We start from the raw sequence: 10241 nt of genomic DNA on the forward strand, positions 1-10241 counted from the left end.
CACACACACACACACACACACACACACAGGCATGGGAGGGCAGTCAGTGTTCCATGAATTCACTGGAAGTACAGTACCAGTGATGTGGATCAAACCACAAATGTGCATTCAAATTCTTCTCTAACCATGGTTCAATTAATTTCAATCCGAGGCTAAATTCTTTCAGGTCTGGAACCTCTGGACTTTTATTGGCTAATATAAGGTTAGGCTGCAGGTGAATGATTCCTCTCCCTTCCCTTGCCCCCACAAGGGAGACTCATGGGTGGTCCTGGGCAAAATTGTGAAGGGCTGGATGTTGTGGTAAGGGATGGTTTATTTTAGATTTCTTCTAGTCCTTTTTTCAATGGTTAAGATTTGTATATTAGAAAAGTAAAATATTGAAACAAAATGACAAAATTGGAACATATCCATCTCAAAATGTTAGGCATGTACAACATGTATAAAAAAATTCATATCATATATACAAAGGCAAGCTCATACTTTGGATAGACTAGTTAATATTTCATATTTGGAAACAAAAAGAGTCACCATGCTGTTCTTAAATCATTGTTATTTGAATTGCTATCTTGGTTTGAAATTAACTCTCAAGGGATCTTTTCATTCAAAATAACCCAGCAAATATTTGAACTATCATTTTCTGAAGAATTTTTCCCTAGTACTTGTGAGTGAAAGCAGATTAATGTGTTCAGTTCAAATGGCTGTGCACTGGTTGGAATGTCTGCTTAAAATTTAAATTAAATCCAATGCAAATACAATTTGGCTTGGTTTATAAATGTCATGCTGTATTCCCTAAGTAGAATATAATTTGCTTGAGGGAAGGAACTATCTTAATTCCGTATTTGTATATTCTCTGAGCACCAATAGGTACTTAATAAATGCTTATGACATTTAGCTACTACTACCTATTAAGCAGTTTTGTTACAAAGACAGGTATAACTTTAAAATAGATATTCCAACTCTGAAGAATAAATTTAAAGGATAGAAAAAAAAGCCACACTTGTTACATGAAAATTCTTATGACAATAACATCACACAATTTTAATGACTTTGGTCTTTTCTCCTTGCCTTTATATAAGGTCAAAACAGAAACACTGATGATTTCCACAACCTGACTCACTTCAGGAATGTCATCAATAGCATGACATTTCATGATCATATCTAGCAACCCAAACCTCATCTTTAGCCTCAATAAAATTTCAGAAAAGCACTGATACTTTTTGTAGTTCTTAATTAGGGGCACTCTGCCGCACTTGTGAATGGCAGAATACGGTTGCTTACCTTTTATACCACCTTTTTCTAAGACATGATCCCCTTAAAGACTGGCCTTCAGGGTAGTGCCCAAACGGGCTTTCTCATATGGTCTGTCCTGCCACTTGTGCTCTCTCTCGTGGCTGCAGACCTTTCTATATATTGGTCTGCATGTTGTCTTCACTGTTAGATTGTAAGCTCCTTGAAGGCAAGGACTACCTTTTCCTTCCTTTTGTATCCCCAGTACTTAGCACCATGTCAGGCACACAATATGTGCTTAATAAATAGTGATTAAACAGCATCTAACTATGCTCCCAGGATCTGGAGCTGGAGTGGGGGGAGGGGAAGCTAACATCCTTGTAAAATGCTTTTGTATCTACTTTTAGCACTCTCCCCCACAATACATTTAGGGCTGTCATTCATCAGTCCCTACTCCAACTACGCAGCATGTTTTACTATTTAGACCTGTCTTCCCCAAGTGTCCCATTCTGTACAACAGTGGTTTCAAACCCAGGGCAAAACATTCCTGAGTGGATCAAACTAGATGAAAATGTAATTGGAAAATATAAAAAACAAATAAAATAGAACATAGAGCATGTTAATATATAGATTTATTACTCAAACTGAAGTTTCTAGGAGTCCTTATGTACTGTTTAGTACTTAGAATTTGATATTACTATGCTTTACAGTAAGGGCCCTTAACTTTAAATCTTGGGGATTTAGTTTTAAAAAAATTTATAATTGTATTTTAATATTATTGTTTTCCTTTGTAATAACATATATTTATTTTATTTGTCTAAAAACATTTTTCTGAGAAGACTTCACCAGACTGCTAAAGGAGTCCAGAATATAGAAAAGTTAAGAACTCCTGTTCTAGATCTTTCCTGTGAAACTCCCCTTCAAAATGTACAGAATAGCCAAGAATGAGAGAGGTGGGGGAGAACTCAAGCAATCTCGCCCAAATTGTACCTTAATAAGAATCTCATCAAAATCCTGGGGTCTCACAGGTAGTCAGTAGGACTTGATCAATCTTTGCTAGAACATCTCTAGGAAGGGGAAAGTCACACTCCCACAGGAGCACTGTTTTCTGACAGCTCTCATTTTCAGGTTTTCCTTTCTATTTATGCAGTTAGCCTCTCCACAACTTTCTCTTGTAACCTCTAGTTCTGTCTTCAGGGGCCATTCCTTTTTCATCGCCTAGCCCTCCAAATTCTTGTGCAGTGAGTATGCTCTGACCCACTCTCCCCATCCAAGTCCCCTGCATCCCTCCTTCAGGGCCCTAAGAGTACTCTGAGGAATTTTTGGAAGCATCTGTCTTTAAGGCCATCACTTCTCAGTGATTTCCCTTTTCTGTACTGCTAGTCACTATTGCCTAGTGCCTCAGCCCTATCTAATCGTTTAACAACAATTAGCTTATCCAGATGGATATTTACTTCAAATACATAGCCACAACAAAAGTATAACCCCCTCCCCCCTTCAGTGACCCCCACTCCTCTTCCCCCACAAGCCTTCCACTGTGTATTCTCCCTTATATTGCTTACCTGGATTTCTGGGAAAGAGCAGACTAACTCGTCACACAGTTTCTATATAACATTGTTCCCATCAAGTTCACGTCCAGATGAGTCTTTGTCAAAGAGTCACTGGGATAGTTCCTAAATGTCACTCTGAAGGTCACTCCTGGACTTTGAGACATTAGGATGCCTGGATACTTGATCTCCTGATCTTTCAAAATTCATCCTGCAGATCTCTTTAACCTCAAATAACAAAACAAAAACAAAAACAAAGACTATTTTGTCTCTCCCAAATTTTGTCTGTGAAGGAGTGAAACCAAGAGAGAACAGTCAAAGAGAATGAGATGGGAAAGAAAATGGACAAGGACCAGCTCACTACTGCTTTTTCTGGCTACACAGACAGTCAAAAAAGCTTTTAACTCTGTAGTTAGCAGACAGAGCCAGTTATAGAATATTTATGCATGCTCAGGTCTTTCCAAGGTAGTCTACAAGGCACTGACAGGAATCTCCCTGAAGGAGGCCTCAGTCTCCTCCATAAGGGGAGACTCTGTCAGTGGGGTTCTCTGCAGGGCTGATTGCTCTTATATTTGAACATGACTTTCCAATTCTTGCTAAATTCTTTACTTGTCCAGGCTAAACATTTCCAGTTTCTTGTCCTGTGCTCCATTCCCAGATAATCTGATAAATTCATACTAAAATGCCCAGTGAGTCATCATGATTTAATAGATTACTCCTTCCTAAATAACACTTTTGCATTTTAACAAAGGCTTTATGGAAAATAATCTCACAGCTCCAATCATAGTGATTTCATACTGTTTTGAAAGCAGATGTGAGAAGAGATTTTCTGGAATACTAGCCTTGAATCATACCACATTTATTACACCAATCCTAGGTCATAGTAGAAAGACCACTGGGTAGGCTCTAGTTCCATTAATCGTGTGATCTCTCTGAACCTCAATTTTCCCATCTGTAAAATGAAGGGGTCAGACTAGATAGAGATCCTTAAGGATCCTTCAGAACTCTAGAATTTTTAAATGTGAGAATCATGATGTGAGAGCTACAAAAATAAGACTGCCTCAGCAAGGAGCAAGTTTCTTTCCTGCTGGAAGGATTGATATTTCTTGGATTGGGAGCTTCAGAGGCAATTCTAGTCCAATCTCATTTTGCAGAAAAGAAAATTAAGACTCAAGAAGATTCAAGGCTTTGCTTCCAGGTAGTAAACTTCAGAGGTATTTGTGCTGTTACTGTAATGAACTGATATCTTCAAGAAAATGCTGAATAACCATTTTTCTGGGGATTCTTGTTCAGATAGTGGTGGGACTAGCCTGAGATCTTTTTGAAGTCCTGAGATTATAGAGTGGAAAGAGCATTGAGCTTTGAGTCAGAAAGACTAGATTTCCAAGCTGAAAAGACTTATAAGAACTGTTGCTGAGTGAAGTGAGCAGAAAGAGAACATTGTATATAGCAACAGCAATTGTTCAATGATCAATTTTGAAAGAGTTAGCTCATCCCAGTAATACAATGATCCAAGACAAATTCAAAAGACCCATGATAGAAAATGCTATCCACATCTGGAAAAATTATATAGTCTAAATGCAGATCAAAGCATTACTATTTTCACTTCCCTTCCCCGCCTTTTCCTTTTTGTTCTGATTCTTCTTTTACACATGACTAATATGGAAATGTTTAAAATAATTGTACATGTATAACCTATATCAGATTATTTGCTGTCTTGAGGAAGACAAAGGTAAAGGAGGGAGAGGAGAAAAAATTTGGAACTCAAAATTTTAGAAAAATGTTGAAAACTATCTTTACATGTAATTGGAAAAAAACAAAATACCATTAAGTGAAAAAAATAAAAATCTTATAAAAATAAGTGTTGCAAACTTTAAAAATAATATTAATAATAAAGAACTGGATTTCCATCTTGGCTCTTCCATTAAGTATATGTTTCCAGGCCTTCTGGAACTTTTATTTTCCCCGTATATATAATGAGGAGGCTCAGAATAGATGATCCCTAGATCCCTTTTGTCTCTTAATAGCCTATGATTCTGCGAGCTAGATGGCAAATAGTGAAAGTTCTAGGAAGCTCTGTAGATTTATTTAGAGGAGGAGAAGGTGGCAGCTGGGGGCACTGTGTGTTCTAGCACTAAGTCTGGACTTGAGGAAAACCCCCAAGTTCCAAATGTATCCTCAGACACAACTAGCTGAGTGAGGTCTCAGGTGTGTCACTTAACCTTTGTATGCCTCAGTTTCTTACACTGTAAAATAGAGTAATATAAATGCTAAGTTCCTTCCCTTCAGGTTTCCAATACTCTTTGATTTGGAAAACTCTTAAAGAAAAGCCATTTGTTCAGAATTTCCACCTCCTGTTTTTCTTGTTTCCTACTGCTAAGGACTGATACTTTCACAAGCCAGTTGCCCTGTCAGTTGTTTGAGGGTTGATATTCCTAGAAGTGCTAATTTGGTGTGGCTGAGACTAGGCAGGTGTGGGAAGAAACTATTTGTCAATCATCTCTTCAACCCAGGGACACTTTTGATCATTATCATTCAACATAGTTGGGGTGAGTTCAAGAGCAAAATATGGAGCCATAAGGTAAAAAACCCATTGTTATTAAGATGGTAGGAAAACCTGTTCATTTTTCTGTCTCTCTCCTCTGAGTCTAAATAGGGATTATAGGAAGATAGATTGAGGAGGTGTAAAGGATGGACCCTGGAAGTCATCTAATTCCATCCCTCCTTTTATAGATAAGGGAATGGGGGGGCCCAAAGGAGGTGAAATTACTTGCCCAGGATCCTACAGGTATTAAGTAGGACAGGTGAGGTTTGAACAACTGTCCTCTGACTCCAAGACAAACATGTCTTAGGTACACACTATGTGCAAGGCACTGGTGACCCAAAGATAAAACTAGAAAGCTCCTGCCCTCAAGGAGTTCACATTCTACTCAAGGAGTTCACATTCTACTGGAAGGATACAACCTGAGCACAGATCATAAACACAAGATCATAAACTTGGGGAGAGAGAAAGCACTAGAACTGGAGAAATCTGGAAAAGCTTGTTAGGACGAGGCAAGTAGGCTTTTCTCCCCAGGAACAAAAGGATCACTAATATCTTCCCTTATGACCCCAAGGTCCTTTCTAACTTTGAGATCCTATTGGCAGATACATCAGCATCAAAACTCTGCCCCAGAGAAATATGTACAAATTAATATGAAAGAACAATTTAAGGTAATCCTGGACATAGTAGGGGAAATATTCTTTGGACTCAAGATTTTGCATAAGCTGCCAATATTACACCTGTCTACTCTGCAATAATCTTTCCTCAAGAAACTCAAAAAGGGGACAAATCCAATTAATGTCACACCCTTGCTCTGATAACAATTGGTATAATGATTATAATCATCATAATAGCAATTATTATTAGGTGTTAACTTAGAACTTTTAAGAAGCTCAAAATTCACTTTATAGATTTTATTTCGTTTATTACCTAACCTAATTGTTTGATCTGTGGTGGGGCATAATGGTCAATGGAAAACTTCAACTGAGGGGCTGCCTTGTGGCTGTGCCCTTGCTCCTTGGCATTATGGGCAGCCACTGATAATTGCTAACTGCTGCGTGTGGCCCCGCCCACCGTGGACACAGGTCTGTTTCTACCTGGCTGACCCCAAAATCTTGAGCCCAGATATGACTGCATTAGAATTACCTTTGCTGTCGATGCAAACCATTGCCAGAAACACACAGTGAATGATACAGTGGAGGAAGCAACCAATGAATGGCTTGAAACAAAGGTCATGGAGTTGGGAAAGTATTGTGACATTACAAGGATATTACAGTGGAAAAGTGAACTGGGGGCTACAGGAACAAATAGATATATCTTGGAATTTCTGCAGAACAGGCCCAAGTTTTAAGTTCAATGTACTATAATATCATTTTCTAATTTTATGATGGAAGTTTATGAGAAAGTAAGATTCATCTTATAATAAGTATGATATTTTTCTGCAACTATCTATATAAATAATAGTTTAAAAATGAATAATAAACAAAAGGGTATACCAGGTGAAAGGATCTTCTAAATAAATACTCAAGTTTTTTGGAAGATGAGGAGTGGTTTGGACTATCTTTGCATCATTGGTATAGGGAATTCTTCATTAGGAAGCTCCCTTTTCAACAGATCTGTAATTTATAGTCTTGAGATCCTAAGGGATCAAATCACTTGCTCAGGGTCAGTTACACCATCAGTATGTGTCAAAGACAGGATTGGAACCCAGGCTTTCCTGACTGTCAAAATTGGTTCTCTATCCACTATACTAAGTTGCCTACTGAGTTTATCTCATTTTACAAATAGGAGGCAACCTAGTATTTTGGAGAGAGCTTTGTATTGGGAATCATGGGACCTCAGTTTCAACACTGATTCTTCTGCTTATTAGTTATGTGACTTTAGGCAAATCATTTCTCTCTGGTTCTTAGTTTTCTCACTTGTAAACTGAGAGGGTTGGACTAGATGGGTCCTTCCCAATTCTACATATTATGATTTTTAATGGATACACAACATTTGCCACATTTTTCCACTAATCATAAATACTGTTTATTGGGATGTTAGAGCCACCCTCAGGGCACAGCAGGGCAGCCGTTCCATTGAGTACTGCAATACTGCTTACCAGCAGACAACAGGAAGTGAATTATTTCATTATAACTGCAGGGATAACTGAGAGGGCAAGTGTGGGATTTAGGTAGGCATAGGCAGAAAAACAAAGGCTCTGGGCTCCGTTTGCTGTGATTTTCTGCTATGTAAACATTTTCTCTTTTGAAAATGTCAACAAGTCTTTAAGGTTTTCACAGAGCTCAGGGAGCTGGGTTTAAAAAAAATACATTATATATATATATATACATGCATATAACATATTAAAATATATACAAGGCATTTAAATAAATATAAGATATAATATACAGCTTCACATAGATTTATACACAGCTACACAATTTTATATTTAGGCATATATTAATTATATTATCATAAATGGTTTCATTTAAAATAACTTAACAGGCACTGTGCAGGTGCACAGATATTTTGTGTATCTAATTTAAAAAAAAAAAAAAAGGACAAAATATCAACCTAGATGGATTGCAGACAATTCCCACCAAAAATTTTGCCCAAGATACTCCTTCACCTTCAGAACCAGCCAAGAGCAAAGATAGTAAACCGTGGGAATTTAAGGTTGTTTTCTCTGAATTTGTCATTGCTTAAAGAATCTGTGGAATGAGGCTATCTTAATTCTTTGCTGCCAAGTAGAGGGTTTTTCTTTGAATCCCTTATATATCTGATTATTTTACCAAAAAAAAAAAAAAAAAAAAAAAAAATTCCCAACAATTAAATCCAAAGAGTTCATTCTTATAGAACTTAGTTTCCCCAGTATAGCCAGGGTGCAGATTATTAATAAATGCTTGTTGAATTGATTTGACTTAAATTAAATAATGAAAATCGATACCTGCATGAGTATTTATTAAGGCACTGGGCTAGTCACTAGAGAGCCAAAAAAATGAAATAATTGCTACTCCTTAGAAGCTTTAGCTCCTTGTTCTCCTAATGCAGAACATATATTGCCTTAATTTTATCCTTACAACATTATCAGAATTCAGGACCACTTTTTTTTTTTTTTACCTTAAATATAATTTGATGTATATCACGGATGATTTGGGGGCTAGCCCTATATTTATTATCAACCCAGCAACAAGTACTTATTAAGCACCTACACTATGCCAAGGACTCTGCATAGAAATACAAAGGATGAAACCATCTTTTTCTTAGGAATTTATTCTATGTGCATTTTCAGTTTGAGAGGGCGGTGGTGGGGTAGGAGTTGAGTGGAAAAGCACATAGATCACATGATTCTTCTGGTGGAAAGAATTTGAACACAAGGCTTTAATATTCTTGTGGTGGATATTTATTTCTAAGTAGTGTTTCCCCCCTTTACATGTCAAGATAATTTTTATCATTTATCTTTACAAGATTTTGAGTTTCAATTTTTCTCTCTCCCTTTCTTCTCTTCTGAAAATGATAGGCAATTTGATATGTCGGACACAGCTTACACAGTGCTATTATGTAAACTATATTTCCATATTACTCACAGTTGTGAAAGAAACAGATCAAAAGGGGGAAAAACCCACCAAAAAGAATGTGAGAAAATTATGCTTCCATCTATATTCAGAATCTCATCAGTTCTTCGTGAGGATGTGAATAGCATTTTCCTTGGTGAATCCCCTGTATTGTTTTGGATCGCTGTTGTTGAGAAGAACTGAATTTGCACAATGTTTCCAGGTTCTGCTCATTTCACTTTGCATCAGCCGGGACAAGTCTTTGCAGGGTTTTCTGAAATCTGCCTGTTCATCTTTTTTTCTTGCACAATAGAATGCCTTTACGTTCATATGGCACAGCGGGTTGGCCCATGCCCCAATTCATGGGCATCCCCTCAATTTCCAGTATTTTGCTACTGGGATAGTTCTTTAACCATATGCCAGGGTGCCATAAGCACGCAAGGCACGCTTATCGATTCGTTGCCTAATCAGTTATTTAGTACATGGTTGGTATATTTAAAAAATTTATCAACGGGTGAAGGCAGACTAAAGGGTGATTCGGGACTAGCGTCCCAGAGAGTAGGATCGATAGGGCTCCCTTTCATCGGCAGGTCACCGCGGGAAGAGCTGTCTTCCAAGCGCGCCCTAACAGGCAAAGTTTGAGTTCTGAATTGAGTGTTTTTTTAAATATTGGTGATAGGTTATTCTCGCCCATTTACATCCTCTCTCCCGGTCTCCTCGGGATTCATGGGAGTCCGTGGAACACCAGGTTCTGAACTGCGCGAGGGGGGCAGCCCCCACCCAGAAACCACTCGCTCGCTCCAAGGGCCGCTCTCGCTTCCTTCCCGGGGCCTTTTCTGAAGGCTCACAATGCCCTGGCGCTTCCCCACAGGGCCGGGGGCCTGGCGCTGGCTGCCCCCGTGGTCGCAGCCGGGCCCAGTCCTGGGGGCTCGGGGCTCGGGGCTCGGGGCCCAGTCCTGGGGGCTCGGGGCAGGCTTGGCCGATGCCGCAGCTGCTGTCGTTACCCAACAGAGCGGCCTCTTTCAAAACAGGGCATGTTGAGAAACTGAATTTCCTCCAAGGGAAGAGCGGGGCCGCTCCTTCCTCCAACTGCTTTCTGGGAAGGAGAGGAGAAGCACGTGCCCGCGGACGCGTCCCCACAACGCGCAGTCCCGTGAGGGGGCCCGGGCACCGCGGCGCCCCTCCCCCGCACGCCGCTTTCCTCCCGGGCGGAACTGAGCGAGGTGAGGGACGGCGGGCGCAGCGAGGGAGCGGGCGCGCAGGGCCCCGCCCCCTCCCCAGGCCGTCTCCTCCCCCTCCTCCCCTCGGCTCAGGTCCGCAGCCTCCATTTGGGAGATGGCGGCGACTTGCGGAGCTGGGGAAGTGACACCTGCCGGTCGATCCTGGAAC

General features: G+C 39.8%; 1 long non-coding RNA gene across 1 annotated transcript; it reads right to left on the reverse strand.

Moving 5' to 3' along the window:
* Positions 1-2789: 2789 nt before the first annotated feature.
* LOC116422474 lies at positions 2790-9022 on the reverse strand. The gene is made up of 2 exons (XR_004233140.1): positions 8925-9022; positions 2790-3002 (listed from the first exon to the last, which is right to left on the reverse strand). It is a non-coding gene; the product is annotated as an uncharacterized LOC116422474 (long non-coding RNA).
* Between the last annotated feature and the right edge of the window lie 1219 nt (positions 9023-10241).

The sequence above is a fragment of the Sarcophilus harrisii genome, chromosome 3 (assembly GCF_902635505.1).
Source record: "Sarcophilus harrisii chromosome 3, mSarHar1.11, whole genome shotgun sequence".
NCBI lineage: Eukaryota > Metazoa > Chordata > Mammalia > Dasyuromorphia > Dasyuridae > Sarcophilus > Sarcophilus harrisii.